The sequence below is a fragment of the Theropithecus gelada genome, chromosome 15, assembly GCF_003255815.1.
Source record: "Theropithecus gelada isolate Dixy chromosome 15, Tgel_1.0, whole genome shotgun sequence".
Classification (NCBI taxonomy): Eukaryota; Metazoa; Chordata; class Mammalia; order Primates; family Cercopithecidae; genus Theropithecus; species Theropithecus gelada.
In genome coordinates this window covers 25,107,513-25,129,997 of record NC_037683.1, presented here as the reverse complement: position 1 = coordinate 25,129,997, position 22,485 = coordinate 25,107,513, and the positions used below count along the sequence as shown (strand labels likewise).

General features: G+C 38.5%; 1 long non-coding RNA gene across 1 annotated transcript in view; it reads right to left on the bottom strand.

The window, feature by feature from the left end:
- Positions 1-22,096, bottom strand: part of LOC112608370 — a 33,508-nt gene extending 11,412 nt beyond the window's left edge. The window contains exons 1-2 of the long non-coding RNA XR_003115983.1: positions 21,912-22,096; positions 4,324-4,587 (exon numbers count right to left, since the gene is read on the bottom strand). This is a non-coding gene — a long non-coding RNA (uncharacterized LOC112608370). The remainder of the gene's footprint in view (positions 1-4,323; positions 4,588-21,911) is intronic.
- Positions 22,097-22,485: the final 389 nt, after the last annotated feature.

Genomic DNA, 22,485 nt, shown 5'->3' with positions numbered 1-22,485 from the left:
ATAGCACATATCAAATTCAACATTTTACCCAAGCTCATTAGTTGAAAGACTAAATATGGAGCCTTTGGTTCTCTCCTAAAAGGGTCTCATTACTATGACTAACATTTAAAAAGAGTATCATTACTAAGCCTGCAAAAATGGTCATGCCAATAATGAGATGGAAAAATCCAGACATGTGGTGCTTTCTAAAGAAATAATGATTTTTTAAAAGGGTAATTCCCTGATGTCAAGGCTTGGCCCTTTTTAACTTCCAAAAGCTATTTAAAAGATCAGACTTTTGATGCTAAATCAAGAAATCCAGTTTAGACCCTTGCAATTTTGCTGCCTTGGATCACTAAAACATAGGCCGTAGCTATCCTGGAATTCCAAGAAATTCACAAATATAGAGCACTTGGTCCTAAGAGATGTTGGCAGACCTTTGTAAAATAAGGATAAAAGCAGCTTCATCCCAATACCTCTTACGGTATCCTTTGGTAGAGACAAAGTCCACCAGGACTGTTCTGAGCTGAAAACGCTAAAAATTATTTCAAACTGATGGTATTTCTTTTTTCTTAATAATACACATATCACATTTTATGCTCCTTTATAAAGATTTAAATTTTCTCATCTTTCTGTAAAAATTTAATTCATCTTCTCTTTCCCCTCCTTCCTGTCCTCCTCCTCCTCTTTTTTCACCTTGTTCTTCTTCCTTCTCTTCATCTCCCTCATCCTTCTCCTCCTTTTCCTGCCCCTCCTCCCTTTTCTTCATCTTATTTTTATGTCTTCTTACTTGTTTTTATTACTTTCTTCTTCATCAGAAAACTAGCTTCTAACTGACTCAAATACATTTCAGGAAGTAGTGCCGGTTATCAACAAAAGAGTTATTATGATGTCACCATTTTCATTATTTTAACAGACATATATTGAATATCAACCATGGCCAGTAGCTAGGCATACCATTTTCATAGACATGGCTACATCTTCTGATGCATTCTGTCCCCAAGATCCTAATTTTATAAATGGAAAAACCAGTGTACATTGTGTATTTCACATAGGGTAGATTCTATGTTAAATTCTTTACTTAAATCATTTTACAAAATATTAAGAATACCCTATGTATTATATCTAATTAGACCATGATACAAATGAAAGAACTGCACTTCAAGAATATACTACATTTCACAGGTCAGTGAAGAAAAAGAGTTAGAAAAAGATATATATATATCTCAACTGAATCCAGATTTGTCTCATGCCAAAACAAGTACTCTTTCTACTACTAATTTCATTGCCCCCAAGAGATTGAAGGGAGATAATTTAAGTGGCAGAACTAAGTTTAAGACCCACTTATATCAGTATAAGTGACTTTCTACTTTAATGCATTGATACTTTTCTATAATCTTATTTCAGCTTAACATGGAATTATATATTATTTTTGACATTCAGACTTTGAAATTTTTTCTATTTGTTTCTTCAGCTGGGCAATGTAAAAAAACAAAACAAAACAAAACAAATTGTTGTCAACATTAATATGAACTCATTATAAAATGATGACTGGCAATTTTTGTCCCAGTGGCATATGGAGGACAAAATCTCAGTTCGATTCAAGAAACATTTATCGGTTGGGTGCAGTGGTTCACATCTGTAATTCAAGCATTTTGGGAAGCCAAGGGAGAAGGATTGCTTGAGCCCAGAATTTCAAAATGAGGTTGGGTAACTTGCCCAGACCCTGTGAGCTGTGTTCATGTAACTGAACTCCAGCCTGGGTGACAGAGAGAGACCCTGTCTTAAAAAAAGATCATGGAGCATCTATTACGTGAGAGGCACTGTGAGTCTTTCAGGATACAAAGAAAAAATAAAACTATCTCTGATCTCAAAAAACAAACAAACAAAAAACACTAAAACAGATAATCACAATTAAATGTACCCATGCCAAGTTAAGGTTAAGCCCTGGGAACTTTGCCAGCATAGCAGACGGGAGCCTAAATGTGCAAGGTGAGAGTGAAGAGATGGCAAGGGAGATTCTCTTGAGAAGACAGTTGATGATGAATGTCAATAACAAGAAAAAGTCAACTAGATGGAGAAAAGAACAGAAGGCTCTCAGAGGAAGTACTGTGAGCAGAGGCCTAGGGGCAAGAAACACGTGGAGAATTTAGAGGATGGTGATTAGATTAGTTCATCTTAAGCTTAGAGGTCTTGTTGAAGACTAGTGTGAAATGATAAGTGGAGGTTTTCCCTGAAAGGCCCTTTAAGTGAGACTGAGAGACCCGGGATGGATTATCTGGACTGAGGATGGGGTCGTTGTGAATTGGGATTGCTATTAAGAGCCATAGATCAGCAGTGTTCTCCTTCCTCTATTGTACTTAAGAGAAATCTGCATCCTAGAGAGAGAAAGTGAGTTTCTCCAACTCACATCTAGTCAATTGGCAGAGCCATTTATTCAGTCATTCAATAAACATAATGGTTATTGAGTGCTGATGATGATAAGGATACTGCAAGGCCCACAGTGTTCTACCTTCATAGATTTACCTACCACTGAGCATTTAAAAATAACTACCATGTATTGAGCTTTTACAATGTACCAGAAATAGTGATGAGCTGTTTAAGTAAATTATCATAATTTTAATAGAATTAATTTTAATATAATTATCTTAATACATAATAGAATTTTTTAATAGAATTATCTTAATTTTAATATGAAAATTATCTCACATTACCTACTTCCCACTAGATTCTGAACTTGTAAGAATAGGCAACCTGTCTTATCTCGTTTCATTGATGTATTTTCAGAGCCTAGAACCTTCCTGGCAGGTAGTAAAAGCTCAATAAATATTTCCATTAAAAAGTCCTCTTTATTAATTGGCCACTTTTGTTAAACCCATTTTTTTCATTAAGATTAAATAATCCTTCTGACTCTCAGGCCAGGGTTCTTGGCTCTGAGCAAATCTTTCCTCTCCTCAGTACCCATCCCATCTCTTTTCACTCTCTGGGAAGCCAGATAAACAACCGCAAACATAATCTCATTTTCAAAGAGCTTGATCTTTCCTCCCAAGACCCTGACATAATCCCCCACATGTGCAGGAAGGCAAATGTGTTTCCCAGAAGCCTCTTCTAAGCAGGAGGCAATAGTCCCATGGTATGGCTTGCAGGTGATACCCATTCTAACATCAGGGAGACAGAACTTGGAGGGAAGGTTTCCGCTTGGGACAGGATGGTAGAGCCCTGTCGGGGAAGATTCCCAGGGAACTGTGGAAAACACCCTACAGATGAATCTGAGGGTGGTTACAAGGGCCCACCTCCAGAGGCTGCGGACCTGATGTAGGGACTGAGATGTCATCAACCCTACCAGAGTGAATGCTGTGTGACTGTAACTTCGTGCACATACTACTCTTTAAGCTCTCTATAAGATTCATCTGTGACCCACGGCTGCTTGCAGAATTCCAAGCCACAATTGGTACCACTTGACCTCCCCAACTCCACCCCTCACTGCATCCTACATACCCCCAGCCCACCCTGACAATCCTCTCCACCAATCCTTTGACTTTTCTTTGAATACTATGTTTAAAATACTAAACATGCATTTGGAATCTAGGTAGTTATATGATCTCAAAGTCGGAAAGAAGCTAAAAGGTCGCTGAGCCCAAATGTCCCATTTCGTGCAGAAAAAAGCCCTTCGAAGTGGATTAAATCCTGGATGGTTAAAATGATGTGAACAAATCAATGTTTATTAAGGAAATATTTAGTTCTTTTTTTTTTCTGTTACATGGAATAAGCACACCTCAGAGCCAAGATGGAAAAAGAGGGAATCTTTGGTAAACAAAGATTGACTGAAACAGCAAAGTTTTTTTATTTAACTGTGCATTAAACTGGTGGTTGAGTGAAAAATTTACAAAGCAATGCAGAAGACTTCATAAGTAAATGGAATACTTTGTATAAATAAAATTATAATGTTCCTTCACCTCTTTCGACACACACACAAAAACCCACGGAAGTTCACTAAAGTGACTAAAATACACAGGACTAAAGACAATTAGAATTTATTGAATTATCAATAGAATACATTAGATTTTTAATTTTTGTCAAGCTGTTAGATGTAAAGTGGTCTGTCACTGTTGTTATGTTTGTTTCTGTTTTGGATTGTTCATTTTTACTTTCCTCTTATTATTGGTGAGGTAAAGCATATTTTTATATTTTTAGGCCATTGTAAGCCATTATGTTTTCTGTTCTGTCAATTGGCTATATATAATCTTGGCTTATTGAAATTTACATTTTAATTGATTTTAAAGTTCTTTATATATTATGGATACCATGAAACACTTCATAATAAAAGATTTTTAAAAGACTTACCTGTAACAAGTCCATTAAAGTATTTATTTTGCCCGAGATGTATTAGTTGTTACTATTTTTCGCGTCATTGAAGAAGATGATGAGCCATAAGCAGCAAGTTCATTACATAGGTCACATCCCTGCAATCTAGATTCAGGAGTCTGCATACACCCACTTTTTTCACTGAAGGAAGAGCCCCAGTCGCTAGTTCGAGAGATCGCCTTCATCTTATCATTGTATTTCTTTGAGGAGTACAGGTTGCTTGTGAATCCGCTAGCACTGAGCCTTTGGGAAGAGAAGTAGGAGAAATAAAATCAGAGATTAATTAAATTCAGCATATCTTTGTTTTTTGTCTGTTTTTTTTTAAATATAATTTTGTTTTATTTTTTGTTGAAGTACAATCAATAAATATTGCTCAGTATATATTTAAGGTGCACAGTGTGATAATTTGATAAATGTGTACATTGTGAAATGATTATCAACATCAAGCTAATTTATACATCTGTCACCTTCTTTCATGTGTGCATGTGGTGAGGACACATAAGATCTACTGCCTTAGCACATTTCAAGTATACAATACAGCCTTGTTAACTACAGTCACTAACATTATTATGCTATGTTTGAGATCCCCAGAAGTTATTCATCTTATAGCTGAAAGTGTGTACATTTTGAACATCTCCCTATTTCTCCCACCTCCTACTCTCTGGCAATCACCTTTCTACTCTCTGCTTCTGTGACTCTGACATTTTTACATTCCACATGTAAGTGAGACCATGCAGAATTTGTCCTTCCATATCTGGTTTATTTCACTTAGCCTAATATTCTTCACGTTCATCCCTGTTGTCACAAGGCAGGGTTTCCTTCTTTTTTCTGGCCGAATATACTTCATTGTGTATATATGCCACACTTCTTTTATCTGTTCATCCATTGACAGACACTTTGGGTGTTTCCATATCTTGGCTATTGTGAATATTCCTGCAATTAATGTGGGTGTGCAGATACTTCTTTGGCATCTTAATTGCATTTCCCTTGCAATGGAATTAATAGCCATAGTGGGATTTATGGAGCATTTTTTAGTGGTTCTACTATTCATTTTTTGAGGAACCTCCAAACTGTTCACCTTAATGGCCATGCCAATTACACTCTTACTAATAGTGTAAGGGTTCCCTTTTCTCCATAGCCCCACCAACACTTGCTATCTCTTGTCTTTTCGATAATAGCCATCCTAACAGGCATGAGGTAATATCCCAATGTGATTTTTATTTGCAGTTCCCTGATGATTAGTGCTGTTGGGCACTTTTTAACATACCCGTTGGTCACTCATATGTCTGTGAGAAATATCTATGCAAATCTTTTGCCTATTTTTAGGCTTGTATGTTGTTATTTTGTTTCGTTTTCTTAGAGTTTTGCTAAGTTGTATGAATTTTTAATACATTTTTGATATTAATTCCTTATCAAATGTATAGTTTGCAAATACTTTCTCCCATTCTGTGGGTTGTCTTTTCATTTTGTTGATTGTTTTCTTTGCTGTGCAGAAACATTTTAGTTTAATATAGTCCCATTTGTTTGTTTTTGGTGTCTGTGATTTTTGTGTCATATTTTTAAAAATCATTGGCAAGACCAAAGAGATTTTTCCCTACATCAAAGAGCTTTTCCTTTATGTCTTTGTGTACACATTTTACAATTTCGGGTCTTACATTCTTTAATTCATTTCTAGCTAAGTTTTGCCTGTGATATAAGAGTTCAGCTCTATTCTTTTACTTGTGGATATCCGGTTTCCCAACACTATTTATTTAAAGACTTTCATCACTGTGTATTCTTGGAGTTTTTGTCAAAGATATGACCTTACAGGCATGGGTTTGTTTCTGGGTCCTGTATTCTGTACCATTGGTTCATATGTCTATTGTTTTAATGCCAATGCCATATTTTTGAAATTACTATAGGTTTGTAATATAGTTTGAAATCACGACGTATGATTCCTCCGGCTTTGTTCTTGCTCAAGATTGTTTGGGCTATTCAGGGTCTTTAGTGGTTTCAGGTAAAGTTTAGGACTGTTTTATCTATTTTCATGAAAAAATACCATTGAAATTTTGACATGGATTGCATTGAATCTGTAGCTTGCTTTGGGTAGTATGGATATTTTAACAATATTACTTATTCCAGTCCATGCACATAAAACATCTTTCCATTTAGTTGTATCTTTTTCAACTTCTTTAATCAATATCTTACAGTTTTCACTGAACAGGTCTTTCATTTCCTTGGTTAAAATTTTTCTTAAGTATTTTATTTTATTTCTGATGTTATTGGTAAATGAGAATATTTTCTTAATTTTTTTTAAATAGTTTAATAGTATATATAAATGCAACTGATTTTTGTCAGCATCTCTCAATGAGGACACTGAAGAAGGGACAGAAGAACTGATATATAAGCAATAACTGCAATAGGAACACAAATTTTCTAGACAAACTCAGATTTATAATTTGCAAAGCACTTCATATTATTAGATCTTATCTCATTGGATCTTCCTAGAAATAGCCTTAGTATTTTCTCTATTTCACTGAGAGAGAAATCAAGGTTTGAAGGAGTGTCTAACTAAGTTCATACAGCTAACAATTAGCAAGGCAGGGGTTCAAAATTATTATCTTCTAGTCCTAGATCCTTTTGTCTGTTATTTGAGGACAGATATATTTTGATGAATTGGCATATAAGCTACCTGTGCTAGAGCTTCAGTTCACTAACAGAACCACAAAATATATTTTATAATGTAAATTGCTTGTCCTGTTAAAAGTGCATTTACTTTCCCAATTTTTAAAAAGTGAAAGGATGAGCGCAAAAGCCAGTAACTTAAAAAGTAAAATTATCTGCAAGCTAACCTGACACACAAGAGTCCAGATGTTCATCAACTTCTATTAAAGGCCATTTACACAAGAATTTCCTTGCTCCACACAAGCAACCACATGAATTATCATTGCAATAATAATAATAATAATAATAATAAGACTTGCTTTATTCATTCTTCACTAACCAGCCCTGGTACAGAAGCCAAATAGAACGTTTTACTTCCCTCAAATACACATTTTGACATATGCATTTTTATTTTCTTAAGAGTTGTCATTGTTATGTTCTCACAAACTGTCACCAAATGACTGGCTCTGTGAGGCTTTTATTGATCTTGGGGGTCCACTCATAATGCTGCCCTTCAGAACCTGAATAAACTCAGATGCTCAGCCGCAGTTTCCAGAATCCATTTCTCTCAAGTCCCATGGTCCCCTAGTAAATATCTTTTTTTTAATGTCCCCTTTTCATTTTATTTTTGCTCATTGAAATACCATTTGGTTCAAATGAAAACTTAAAGCCTTTTTCCAATACTGTCCCTTCTCTTTTGCATGTGCAAATGTCACTCTGTAACTCATTGCCATCAGCACACTATACCAGCTGCTTGGGAAGGCCTTACCTGCCCTATGAGCCTACAAGCTCCTTGAGGGAAGGGACTGATAGGTCAGAGACAGCCTTTTGTAAGTCTGGACTATGTTCATGTTAATGCTCTTGCTCTTTGTTAAGGGCCAGATTCACAGATATGCTGCAGAGGATGTGCTGTGTTTTCCTGCACGTGTGGTGGGGGATGCAGCTTCCGTTGAGGCTCTGAGTAGCAAGCGATGACCATAAAGGCATTTTACCACACCCTTCTCATCACCTCAGCAATTGGAAACACTGATCCCAAAGGAAAGACAATCACAGAGTACTCAGGGTAAAGAGACAGAGTGCTCACTCATTCAACAAATATCTATTGGGCATCTTCCATGTGCCAGACACTGTCTCAGGGCTGAGGATAGGAGGCTGGAGGAGGGCCTGAGACTCATAGTGCTTATAATAAGAGAATAGGTATAGACAATACATCAAATAAATAAGTGAAATGAGTCACATGTTTAATGGGAGAAATTGTATGCAAAAAAATTAAATAAGATGATGATAGTTAACATTAATTTGATTGCACATTTCAAAATTGCTAGAAGAGAATAAGTTGAATGTTTCTAGCATAATGAAAAGCTAAATATTTAAGATGTTGGATATCCTAATTACCCTGATTAGGATTGTATGAAGGTATGAAATTATTACATGTACTCCCAAAATATGTACATCAAATATGTATCAATATAAATAAATAAATAATAAAGCAGGAAAATGAGACAAGGTTTCAGTGGGAATATTATATAAGGTGGTCAGAAAGGGCTTTCTTGAGAAGATGTCTTTGGAGCAATGACCTGAAGAGGTGACGAAGTGACCCAGGCACATATTTATGGTACCTTACCTCTAGTCAGAGGAATAGTGAGTGCAGAGGCCCAAGGAAAGAGCAAGCGTAGCATGTTGGAAGAGGGACAAAGAGTCTAAGATAGTTGGTGTGGAGACAGAAAAGAAAAGGTTGTTGACATCATGGGGAGGCAGATTGGAGAGGCATTTGTAGGCCATTTTAAGGACAGGCTTCCAGTCTGAGCAAGTTGCAAAATTTAAGAGAGTTTTAAGCTAAGGAGAGCTGTTATCTGATTTATGTTCTAAAAAAGCTGCTTAGTTTCCTGCCTTGAAACTAGGGGAATGGGATAGCAGCAAAGACATTATTTGTTAGGAGGCTCCTGCACTAATCTAGCAAAATACAATGGCATCTTGCTGTGGAAGGGGGATAAGTGGATGAATTCTGTATTCATTAATGGATTGGAGATGATGGGGGATGTTGAACAAAAGAGGTCAAAGGTTACTCTAGCAACTGCAGGTTAGAACAGGCACTTCATGAGGTAGGGAAAACTACTAGAGAGCAAGTTTGTTTATTTGCTGTATGTGTGGAAGATAAAAGGTTGGGTTCTAGTCATGTTAAGTTTGGGATGCTGATTAGACATACGCAAAGAAATACTGATCAGGCAGTTCATTTAATAAACAAATCTGAAAGTCCAAGAAACAGGTCTGGGCTAAAAAATAAAATGTTTTATATTTATCTGAAATAAGAATGCTTTTTCACCCAAAAATATTAACCCTAGATAAGAAAGTGTCCAAAGACGAAGACCTGGGCATTTCAATATTAAGAATTCCAAAGGAGACTAAGGTGTGAGCAGAAAGAACAAGAAAAACAAGGAGAGTCTGATGTTCTAGAAATAAGCGAACATAATATTTTAAGGGAAAGCCATTATAAGGCGACTATAGCTTCTCAAGAAAACATAGTTGGTTGCTTGGTCCTTTAAGGCTGCTGCATCTCAAAACAGCCTGACAAAGGTAGGATAGAAAAATGGAAAAAGAAATGTATCTATCAATGTCCTTCTCTGTTCCTGTTTTCCATTGACTAAAGTCTTCCTGGTGGGTAGATTCCTGGTTTGACTCTACCAAGTATCATCCAGGTGAATGTGAAAAGGGTTTTACCACCCAGCCTGTGTATGCGGCCAGAGGCTCCATGGATCCCATCAAGGCTGGAGCTTCCGGGGCTCTAACTGCAGTGGGCCTGATGGAGGCCATTACCAAAACTAGTCCCTCACCCAGGAAAAGGTGAAAGCTGGGCTTTGTAACCATCAGGCTAGTTTGAACCACCTGTGGTGCTATTCTGGCTAGCAAACAAGGCAAGTGGATGAGCTTCAGGAAGCACTTAACACCAAGTAGATATGGAATGTGCTTAAACTTGGTCAGTTTCCTCTGTGAAGGGAGAAGTCATTCGTTGCATTGCTGTTTTCTTTCTCAGTTCCACCAAAACAAACTCTTATTTGTCTTTCTTGCTTAGTCGTATATCATCTCTTTCATAAAGCCTTTTGAAACAATTTCAGCCTTTCTTCCTCTTTTCTGTCTCAGTGCCTGAACTGGTCAATCAAGGATTTTATTTTGAATTTAAAAATTCTGGGAATCCAGGTTTGATTCTACCACCTATCAGTCAAGTGAATCTGAGTAGACCATTCTTCCTTTCTTTACATCATGTCAATTTAGTACTTTGTGTAAGCTAGAGGAAATTATATTTGCTTGCAGTATCACCTAAGAAGATCATTAGATTACCACATGTGATAATACTTTTATAAACCATAACATTGTGTACATCATCATCATCATCATCATAATTCTATCTTTGTTTCCTGTGAATGAGACCTTGAGGCCAAGAATGACACATCTTCTTTTATCTGTCCCCCAAATTTTTAGTGCAATGATAAGCCACTCAATGACAACTATTGGCCCAAACAAACTTGGAAAGGAAAAAAAAAATACAAATCCTTTGCTTCAAATTCTTTGTGGAACTTGGTTAGCCATAAATAAATAAATAAGCACATGTAAATAAATTACAAATCCAACTGTGTGCCTTGCCCTGAACTCTGTGTTTGACGTTAAAACCAAGCCTCCCTCTTTTAAAATTGAAATATGAAACATTATGTTTGATTTTTTTTCCCTTTTAGATACAGAGCTGTGGTTGCAGAAATAATTTAATATACTGCACTGCATTTCTCCCACAAGTGTGCCAATTCTGATTACATGTTTCCAGATGCCCTTGTTTGTTGTGGTTCTTTCACTAGTACCTGGCCAAGGAGCTGAATGGCTTATCTCTGTAGGTAGCTCTGGCCAGCAACACTCAGTCAATAGGTGCTCTACGTACAAAGAGCACCCTCAAGATCATTCACACTGAGGTCAGCATTCTAGAGTCCTCTGGACTCCCAAGCTCAGCACCTGTACTTTATGTTTAAGAGCCAAGAAATTGAGGAAGAAGTTGAACTGGCCAAGATAGTCCAGCAGGCAACAAGCCTAAAACAGATTTAATAAAAGATCTCATTCCTTTCCACCATGTTTTTGTGAGATATTTCATGGGAATTGCCACTTGGGATGTGCATACAGCCAGCCTGGAGCATGGCCAACCACAAGCTTAAGGCTTTCAAAGGCTAACTCCTGGTCTATAGGCAGAAAACCTCAAGGAGTGGAGACTGCTTCCAAAATTCTCCAGCCCATGAGCTTTTTGCAACAGTGTGAGAGTGGGCACTAGAAAGTATATTGTTCGAGTACAGAGATTTAAATTCTAATTGAAATGCAGCAATTTATTCACTATTACCTTAGACAAGTCCATTTTTCTCTGCAGGCCTCAGTATTCCCATCTCTAAAATGAGACGCCTCGGGTATCTAAGGCATTTTTCAGTTACACTCTTTTGTAATATGCTCCATGGAGGCAAACAGCTGTGTTATATGGCCAAAAAACAGCGTTCAATCTTGAGCCACACATCCTGGGTTCCTGTTGGCTGTAGTTTTTACTACCTTCTGGCTACATGATTTTATCCAAGTTTTCCCCTCCTTGAGCTTCAGTTTCTCCAAATATAAAACAAAGAAGGAACTGAGCAAACACGCCAATCTCCATTTTGATATTCTGGCATCCTAGTTCACTGTACTCCTTTGTTTCGTATCGGACAGCAAGGCTGTATCCTATACCCCATCAGCTGCCACACCTAGAGAAAAAGAAACCTGTGAAAACTTCCAAGGGGCAATCAGAGATGCTCTCTTTAAACCCTCTCACCTCAGAAAGGCTCGAAGTTTGAACTTCTCTCCCATAATCCCTTTGCTCAGGAGAAAAGATTAAGGCATAAGTCCTAGCTATAAGGATGCAGGAAAATGCGCTGCTTTGAGGTGAATCAAAATCTTCACCTTCTACTTTTGGTTTTGCACTTACCTGTGTGTACTGGGGAGTGGTGGTAGGGTTAAGACTCAACGTTTACCTTCTGAGTTTTCCAATTATTAACTGTTGCCAGCTTTACACATGCATTTAGTGTCCCAATTACATCTTGGGTTCCAGCCCAAACACAGTTGCTCTGGTTGCTCCCATTGCCTAGAAAACCTATCTGTCTTCTCTTGCCCATTGCTCTTCAATAGCAGATAATCATGATCATACTATTACTGCTAATAATAATAACAATATTAAAACAACTATCACTTACTAAGTCATCCTTATGTGCATTATAGTACAGTGTGATTTATATACATATCACATCTCTCCTAAAGTTGGACTCCAAGTAAAGATTTTTTGGTACCTCTCACCTTGCCTAGGACAAGAAGAATGATAGGCACTCAAGAAATGATAGATTCAATTATCTCATTTAATCATCACATTGGATTGGAGGAAAATATGTCAAGAGATGCTCAGAATCTTCTCAAGGTCACACAGCTAATGTAAATGTCAGAGCTAAGATTCAAACAGAAGTCTGCAAGATCATAAATTTCATCAGGATCTGTATTGCAACAAAGTACTTGCATAAACTTCAAGCTTTTTTTTTAAATCTCTCAGGGAAGAAGGCATCAGGTTGTAATGAGAGCTGGACAAACTGGGAATAGCTAGTAAAAGCAACCTGGACATCGAAGTTTCTACATGTGTATTTTGGTAGAGAAGTTGGAGGGAGCAGTGTACATGGTAGCAGAAGAATTGCTGGTCAAATACCCTTTTCTCTTCCACTTGAAAGGCCTCTCTCTTTTAAGTACATATTGATTAGAGTCCAAATATCTCAATTCTATTCTTAGCCCAGCACCTTAATTACAATGGATTCTCAGTTAAGCCTGATGGTTCAGTTCCCCACCATCCTCCACCCCAAACCCCTTTTAACACAGAGATCAGAATAATGCCTCAGAATGGCTTTCTTTTTTAAAGAAATGATGATCTATGAGAAAAATATATTAACAACATTATATTCATGGTAAATATTTTAACCTTAATGACTCAGAGTCATTTTTCTTGGCAGACAAAATTTCAATGCCTAACTTAAAAAATAGAGTTATATAATATTTATAGTTAAATAATAATATTGATAACAACAGCAACAACAACAACAATAATCAATTTTAAGCACTTGCTATGTAGCAGGCACTATGCTAAAATAATTATATGCATTATTTCATTAAATACAATCAACATCCTATAAAGTAATTACCATTATTATTTTTACTTTGTAAAACTTGGCCTTAGAGAAGTGAATAAATTTACCCACAGCAGCTAGTGAGTGAAAGAATTTGCAGTCTTTCTGGCCCCGGAGTCTGAGTTCTTAATTGCTGACATAAACTGGTTCTCCTAGTGAGAAACAGGATGATACTTCAAGAGCTGTAAGATATAGATTTGGGAATCAGAGGGGTTAACTCCCAAAGGAAACAGACATAATATGAGTAGAATAAGAAAATGCACATGCGAGTGCCTTTGCTTTTTTACAGGATTAGAAAAATTTAAGCAATTGCTCTGTATGTCATAGAATTTTACATCAGGGACAAGGAGACCTTCATGACCACCAGCAGCCGACCTTAATGCCTCTTTCACTTGCATATCACTTTATAGTTATCCGGCAAAGCTTATTCCACAGTACAGTTGCATAGTTTCTTGTGAAGTAGCTTAGTCAGACTTGGACACTGTAGTGCAGAATGCTTAAGTGTTTGGCTTCAGATCACAAAGTTAATACATGGAAGTGCCAGGTGTCAAATCTTTGTCATTCTGTTCCAGTTACAGGATTCTTTCTTACAGATAAAAAAGAGTTTGATGAATTTTAAGCATCTTGACAAAAAGTTCAGTTATTTGGTAACTTTGTCAAAATGGTTTTTAGAGACACTGGGGAAAAATCAGAGAGAACAAAAATGTGTTTTGGATAATTCATCAGAAATATTATAACAAGATTTAGGTCTTTCAGAAGGAACTACACACTATTAAATGCACCAAATCATGACCAGCAAATATGCAGGTTTTCTGGCTTTCAAGAGCTGAAATTAGGTAGCTTCTCCTGAACATGGGGAAAAGGATCCAGAATTTTCCTTCTTCACAAATACTCAGGAATGAAATCACAGAAGATTTGGAGGTCAAGGACTTCAATTAAAATCTTGCACAGTTTTCTCTACAAGATTGTGAGATCCATCACTAGATCCTTTTGTGATATTAAGGCTGAGTTATGAGTATGAATTTAAGCAATGGGAACCACCCTGTGTGTGTACATCTATGAAAATGTTCAATCCAAATGGAATCCAGATCACAGGGGAGGAATATGTCTGAGAGGCAGCATTGTTACTTATACCACAAATCATTTTTTTTCTTTCCATTTTATAAATTCCACTCCAGGATGAAACATTCAAGCTGTGGAAACATACAAGATCAGTTTCTCTTAGTGGCTATCATGGACATATTGAAGCAAGATGAGGACTGGCCTTGAGCTATCTTGTGGAAGCTCATTTGGGGTGTCAATTCCAGGCTTGTGTTTGAAACTTAGAATTTGGGGATGTCAGTTCTAGGCTTCTATGTAACTTAGATTTTGTGTGTGTGTATGTTTTTTATTCTATCCTAGTGATGTTTTCCAGACTGAATGCACTATTGTGGTTTCTATAGAAAAAGAGGAAAACTGGAATAATAGTACTCCATGGTGTTTGTAGTTTCCTGCTCCATGTGTGGAGTTAGAAAGAGAAGAGGAATGAACGTTAACATAGCGTGGGCTACTCCAGCAGAGCAGGGGCTTGGGGAAGGTCTTAGGAATGGCTTTGGGAGGGTAGGCCCTGAATTGTGTGTGGGTGAAGAGGTTAGGATAGTCAAAGCACCACACTTTGATTACTTTCTCTACTTATCTCAAGGTCTGACTCCCTGCTATTCCTCCAATATGACAGGCATCCTCCTGCCTCAGGATCCTTGCACCAGCTGTGATCTCTACTCAGAATACTCTTCTTCAAAGCTGACTCCCATAACACCTACAATGCTTGTTCACATCCCATTTTTTTCAGTGAGGCTCACTCTGATGACCCTATTTCAAACTGCAACTTGCATCCTCCCTAAATCCTTGTTTTCCCCATACTTACTACTTTCTAACAAACTTGTGTATTTATTTAAATTTGTTTTTAGTTTCCTTTTAGAAGGTATGCTCTGAAAAAGAGAGGATTTCCATCTACTTTGTTCACTGATAAATCCCAAGCACACAGAATAGGGCTAGCATAGGATATAGGCACTCAGATATTTTTTAAATAAGTGGTTAATATTTTTCATATTGTTTCCTTTAATTACTTTTTTTATCACATTATGATGTAAAGCCTATCCATATACTTCCTTTTAAAGTTATTTCTTTCTGCTGGGTGTGATGGTTCATGTCTGTAATCCTAGCAATTTGGGAGGCTGAGGTGGGCCTATTACTTGGAGATCAGGAGTTCAAGACCAGCCTGCCAACATAGCAAAACTCTGTCTCTACAGAAAAATACAAAAAATTAGCCAGGCCTGGTGGCACATGCCTGTAATTCCAGCTATTCTGGTGGCTGAGACAGGAGAATTACTTGAACCCGGAAGGCGGAGGTTACAGTGAGACAAGATCATGCCACTGCACTTCAGCCTGGACTACAGAGTGAGACCCTGTCTCAAAATAAAATAAAATAAAATAAAGTTTTTTTTTTTTCCAAAAGATACCAATTTAGTAAACATGCTCAAGGGATACAACTGTACCTACGTCCAAGTCATTTTAGTTTTACAAATACATAATTAGTCAAATCAAAAAAGGCTTGTCTGACAGATGAATGAATGTTAAGTCAACGCTAAATAACCTTTAAGGGGAAAGGGTGAGGAGGCAGAGGTGCTTGTATGTATCATCTTCCAGGAGCCAGGCATTGGCAAACACCACTATTACAAATAAAAGCCTGAGATTCTGAAAACTTAAGTGACTTATGGAGGTTACACAGCTAATAAAAAGAAGCGGTATGATTTAGATTCATTATTCCTGACTCCAAATCCTATGATTTACTGCAACATAGTGTACTATCTTCAAACTGTAAATTCTTCAGAAATGGTTATTGTAGACAATTTACATGTTGGATGCAGTGATGTGCCATGCAGATACCTCCATGCAGATACCTGGGAAAAGGGACTCCTTTTCCCAGATGTTGGGATTGCTGTTCACTCTCAGCTCTCCAGCTACCAACTGCTCTCTACTGCAGGGAGCCTCCTCACCCTAGGTCACACCCCTTCCCAGGGCCAGCCCATATCCAGTATTCTTCAATGTGGGGTACAAAAACATGGCCCTCTTGCCTCATGTGGAACAACTCTGAAGGCCATCCCAGCTCCAGCACTTCTGGTGGGACTCATGGAAGCCTCTGTTGTGACTTCATGGGACCCAACTCCTCCCTTTGCCCAGCCCTAGTGCCTTCACACTCCCAAAGGTGTATCTCCCAAAAGCACCCCTTGATGAACTTCTAACACACAAATCTCAGCCTTGGAGTCTGTTTACAGGGAGTCTGATCAATGTCAATATATTAGGTGGTATTGTTGTGTTCAGGGATTAGTGAACTCAACAATACTAGGAGCATATTCCTTAGATAAGGTCCCAGACCATGTGCAGTGTTGGGAACTCCTAGTTTCACAAAATTTGAGGCACTCTCTCCTAACTTCCAGAAGCACTTCAGCAAAAACAAATATGATACACAATTTCACCCTTTTGAGATCACCTGTTAATTTGACTACCTTGGTAGTACATCACCAATTTGACAGTTGTATTTGTCCATTCTCACATTGTGATAAAGAAATACCTGAGACTGAGTAATTTATAAAGCAAAGAGGTTTAATTGGCTCAAGATTCTGCAGACTGCACAGGAAGCTTAGCAGCTTCTGCTTTAGGGGAGGCCTCAGGAAGCTTCCAATCATGGCAGCAGGCAAAGAGGGAGCAGGCATCTTACATGGCAGAAGCAGGAGCATGAAAGTGAAGGGAGAGATGCACACTTTTAAACAACCAGAACTCACGAGAACTCACTCGTTACCATGAGAACAGCACCAAGGGAGTGGTGCTAACCCATTCATAAGAAATCTACTCCCAAGATCCAATCACCTCCCATCAGGTCCCACCTCCAACACTGGGGATTACAATTCAACAGGAGACTTGGTAGGGGGCAGGAGGGGAGGTGGACACAGATCTAAACCACATCAGCAGTCATCACAGCCAGCAGGTAACTTACTCTGAAAGCTCCTACATTCAATAAATAAGATCAACTGTGAGCTGGGAATTATGCTGCATTACAAGAAAGTCAAAGGTGCATAAACCTAGTTCTATCCTCAAGTAGCTCTTAGTTTAGAAAATGATACTCTAACTTTTGTTCACCAGAATCACCCAACAAGCTTGTTAAAAATTCTCATGCTTTGTCTTGGAATCAGAACTAATAATGATTTCTGCAGGGTTCTAATATTAATATTGTGACACAAGTGATTCATGAACCACTTGTGGAGAAATTCAAATCCCAAAGATGACATAAAACATACATTGCTAGGTCTAACCATACTAAACACCAGATACTGTGCTAGAATCTGTGAAGAATTTTAAAGAGCACATGGAATGTAATCCATATCCATGGACTATAGTCCAAAGTACATAAAGACATATAATCTACTAGGAGTGATAATATTCCAATAAATCTATGTATGTTTAATTTTTAAAATTACATATTAGGTAACATGCTAGCCTCCAAGGCAACACAAAGGTGAAAATACATGGTTCTCCTCCTCAAAAAGTTCCATTAGCGCTAGATAAGTGTAATTAATTTCTGCCTTCACTCATTTACCTATTTGTTGCATCAATTAATTCATTTCTTTATGCATTCAATAAATATTTACAAAATAGCTGCTAAGTGAAATGTGCTATCATCATGGCAGGAAAATACGTGGTAAGTACCTACAGAAAAGTACGAATATCACCAATATCGTAGTATGGGAGGGTTGACACCTTAGCTTGCATACATTTTTCAATATCTAAGTCTTGGATAATTCAACTGCTGCCTATGGCAATGAAATGCAGTCATCTTAAGGTAGTAATCACTGTTAATATATGTGTAATTGGATAACCCTAATTCACTTTAGCTTAAAAAATCTGTGGGCGGGAATTGGTGGTAAGAATTTTCTTTGGTTTGGCTGATTCAAATGAACCATTTTTGAATTTGGAGAATTTCGTAATCACTAGCCTGACTGGCCCGCACTAGCAGTTTTCTGGATTTCTAGGAAAATCTCTGGTATGCGTCATAGTGAAGAAGTATTCCAACAAAGAAAGGGGATAAATGAAGAATCATAATCATTTAGAAAGAATTCACTGAGAAATAGAGATCTGCGTGGTGTAACTGAGAATTGCACAATGCGGTTGCAGGGCATGCGGGATGCATGACAGGTGGGGCTGCCTGCTCTTCCCCCTCGCCCTCCTGAGGCATCAGGGTGAATCAATCTGACATCTCATTTCTATAGAGCACAGTTGGATCACAAACTGAAAACATACCACAGACATCCACTACCAGTTAATTAGAATCGGCATAAAATATGTTATCTAGTTTCCATTCCTACTGCTGCTTTTTGGATTTAAGAGTGTGGAGACTGGCCAGGCACGGTGGCTCACGTCTGTAGTCCCAGCACTTTGGGAGGCTGAGGTGGGTGGATCACTTGAGGTCAGGAATTTAAGACCAGCCTGACCACAGTGGTGAAACCCCGTTTCTACTAAACACAAAAAGTTAGCCGGGCCTGGTGGAGAGCACCTGTATTCCCAGCTACTTGGGAGGCTGAGGCAGGAGAATCACTTGAACCCGGGAGATGGAGGTTCCAGTGAGCCGAGATCATGCTATTGCACTCCAGCCTAGGCAACAAGAGTAAAATTATGTCTTTAAAAAAAAAATGTGTAGAGATTTTGAATTTAGGTTCAGTTCTACGAACCGGATATTTCCAGATATTTTCAACTGACTTAGTTTCTCTTGATATTAGCTCATTTGTCTTTCTGGTAGATTACCTATCTAACTAATGCCTGTGTGTGTTTATGAAGATTGGGGCAGAAAATAGGTGACTCAGCATTGAGAAAAGAAAGCGGGCAAGGGCCAACCTGCTCATGAATAACAGGGCTTTGTTTGACATGGTCCCTGACTTCCTCACTTCTGTGCCTTCTCTCCACTGGATGCACCGGCCCACCTGCAATCTACCTTTTGGGTATTTTGAACTCCTATCGTTTTCCTGAACTTCTATTATTTTTCTTTCACTTTATCACTTATATGCTATAATAAATGCTGTTTTCTTTGTCTGAATAAACACCTGTTTCTTCACCCCTTGCCAAATTCAGGACTACTTATCGCTTGACTACGCAATGTATTGAAATTCATTCTTTAGCTTTCATGGCCCGTCCTCTAACATTCTTGTTAGTGGCATCCGTCTGGGTCATACCACACATACCACATCCTTCCACCACTCCCTGTAGTACCCTTATCTCGGCAAGAGACTTTGACTGTATCTCTTTTGTAATACACATTTTGTGTAACAAAATTACATGTTAGATTTTATAAAGCAGAGAATAATTTAAAAGAAACTCATAAAAAACAGTGAAGGTTTGGTTATACATTTATCCCATTACCATTTACTAAGTCACTTCTCTATGCCGTGAAATGAAAAAATTAAGAAGAAAATAGCACTGCCTTTCCCGTCAAAGTGTTCACAGCGTAGTAATAGAGACAGACTCAAAATATTTGACTTTAAAATAATGAGGAATTGGGTACTAATAATTTGTTCATATTAATGGAGTACCTGCGGACTTCATCTTTTCAGGCTGCTATGACAAAATATTAATAGCTTAAACTGGATAATTAATAATCAACAGATTTTGTTGCTTGTATTTCTGGAGGCTGGGAAGTCCAAGGTCAAGGCACTAACAGATTCAGTGTCTGGTGAGGGCCTGTTCCTCAGATGGCACTTTCTGATCCTCACATGGTGGAAGGGGCAAGACACCTTTCTTCAACCTTTTTTATAAGGGCCCTAATCCCATTCATGAGGGCAGAGCCCTAAGGACTTAATAACTTCCCAAAAGGCCTCCCCTCTTAATGTTATTATATCATGTTGGGTACTAGGTTCCAACATATGAATTTTGCAGTGTGAGGGAGGGGTGCACAAACATTCAGACCATAGCAACTGCTATTTGCCAGCCACTGTTCTAGGCAGTGGGGTGGACAGGTATGCAAAGCCAAGCCTCACACTCAGTGAGCTTCTATTACAGAGCTTTCAGTGGGAAATCTGAAAAGCCATGAAGTTTACAGGAGGAAAAGCCTTATTCTGCCTAGGGTGGGAGTTTAGATCTGGCTTTTATGAGGAGATGACATGTTCACTGGGCCCAGTGGAGCAAATGCAGTACTAACTTTTAAGGGTGAAGGAATGCTCACTTAACTATGGAGCATCTAATGCATGATGAATGTGGTTGTAGGGAGCAGAGTTCCTGGCATGAAGTAGGTACTTGATAAATGTATTATATTTGGATAAATAACCCAAATCCAGAAATGAGTACTCATTTGAGAGTCCCTTCCCTCAAGGATCATGCAGTCCAGTGGAGAAGTTCATTCACTCTCATTCACTCATAACAATATGGCAAATGAAAGGAGAAGCCAAGAGTGGACAGAATGGAAACTCTAAAACATACATTCCTCTCCTATCACCATCCTCCCAAACATCCGCTAGTCCCTCTGTTTCCTCCTCTGAAAGCTTATATTCTTCTTGGGAGTTCTGAGTTCTCTGGTGTATCTGTTTCTTTTGCTGGGTGCTTCACCTTGGCTTCCTCCCAAATGCCTCCAGCAAATGTTTATTTTTATAAATGTTGTATACACAGGGCAGAAGATAGAGAAAGGGGTGAGCCAGAGTCATTTACGAAAGCACTTTGGCACTCTGCTCTGGAAATCATTTCCGCAGGAGGCTACCCTGGACAGAGTGCACTTACTCTCAGACCTCCCATCCCCACTTCCAAGCAGAAGTCAATGCAATTTTTATTTACAGTCAGAAGCTCCATGAAATTCTGAGCCAAAAGGCTTCTTTCCTGAAAAGCTGGTAGTGGCCTCCAACATTCAGCTATCACCTTTAACAGGAACTCTATGCTGTTTGCACCAAACAAATAACCAGGCACCTGGGTCAGAAGCAGAATTAAGGACCTAATTTGTCTCCATCCATGGATATTTAATCGACACCTACTTGTGCAAATCCTATCACAGCCACTGAGAACACAAGACATAGGATCCTAAAAGAGCAGGAAGAGGCTGTCTTTTATTGATGACATATCATATATTGTCATGATTTACATACATAAAAAAGATATTATCATCCCGCTTTACAGATTGGGGAAAGGAGGAAAGAAGGAAGGGGAGGGAAGGGAAGGGAAGGGGAGAGGAGTGGAGGGGAGAGGAGGGGAGGGGAGGGAAGGGAAGGGAAGGGAAGGGAAGGGAAGGGAAGGGAAGGGAAGGGAAGGGAAGGGAAGGGAAGCGAAGGGAAGGGAAGGGAAAGGAGTAGGGGAGGGAGAAATGGAAGGAGGGAGGAAAGGAGGGAGGGAGGAACAGAGGTAGGGAGGATTTGAAGTTCTGTAACTTGTATAAAACCCACAGCTCATGAATAAGCTTTCTACTCTTTTTCTCTTCATCACTCTTAAATCACACTTTCACCTCCACCTCTCCACCAAAATTGTTGTTATCAAGGTTATTATATATAAACCTAATTATTATAATAATGATTGACACCCACATTGCTAAACACAAAAGTCAAACATTAATTCTCATCTTGGTTCACTGATTAGCAACATATAATACAGTTGACTGCCTCCTTGTCCTTGAAACTCTTTCTTCACTTGGCATCTGAGACATCTTACATGATCTCTTGGTTTTCCTGGTGCTTCACTGCCAGCACTTTCTCAGTCTCTTTAGCTGGCTTCTGCTTGTCAACATCATCTTCTGCTATTGAAGTATCTCAGAACTCAGCCCTTGGACACATTGTTTGTTTTATATACATTCACTTTCTTGGTGACCTCCTTCCGTCTCATGCTTCAAATCCCACCCGCATACCAATAGCTCTAATGTCCTCTATTCTGTACCACTTCTCTAAACTTCAGCTTGATATATACAACAGCATACTCGCTCTCTCTCCTTGGGTGTCTCAAACTTATCAGTTTCAAAATTAAATTCCCATTTTCCCCCACCAAACCTACTCCTCTGATAGACTCCCCAGTCTCAGTTCATGGCAACTTCATCTTTCCTGTTGCTCAGAACAAAAAGCCTCTTTTGGTTACACCTCATACCCAATCTGATGGCATACTGGTTTGTGTTACCCCCAAAATACATCCTAGATGCAGCAATTTCTCACCATCTGCCCTGTGACCAGCCTGCTGCAACTCTCAGTCTTCTCTTATCCAGATTACTTCTTGGAGGCTCTTCCTTTGTATTTGC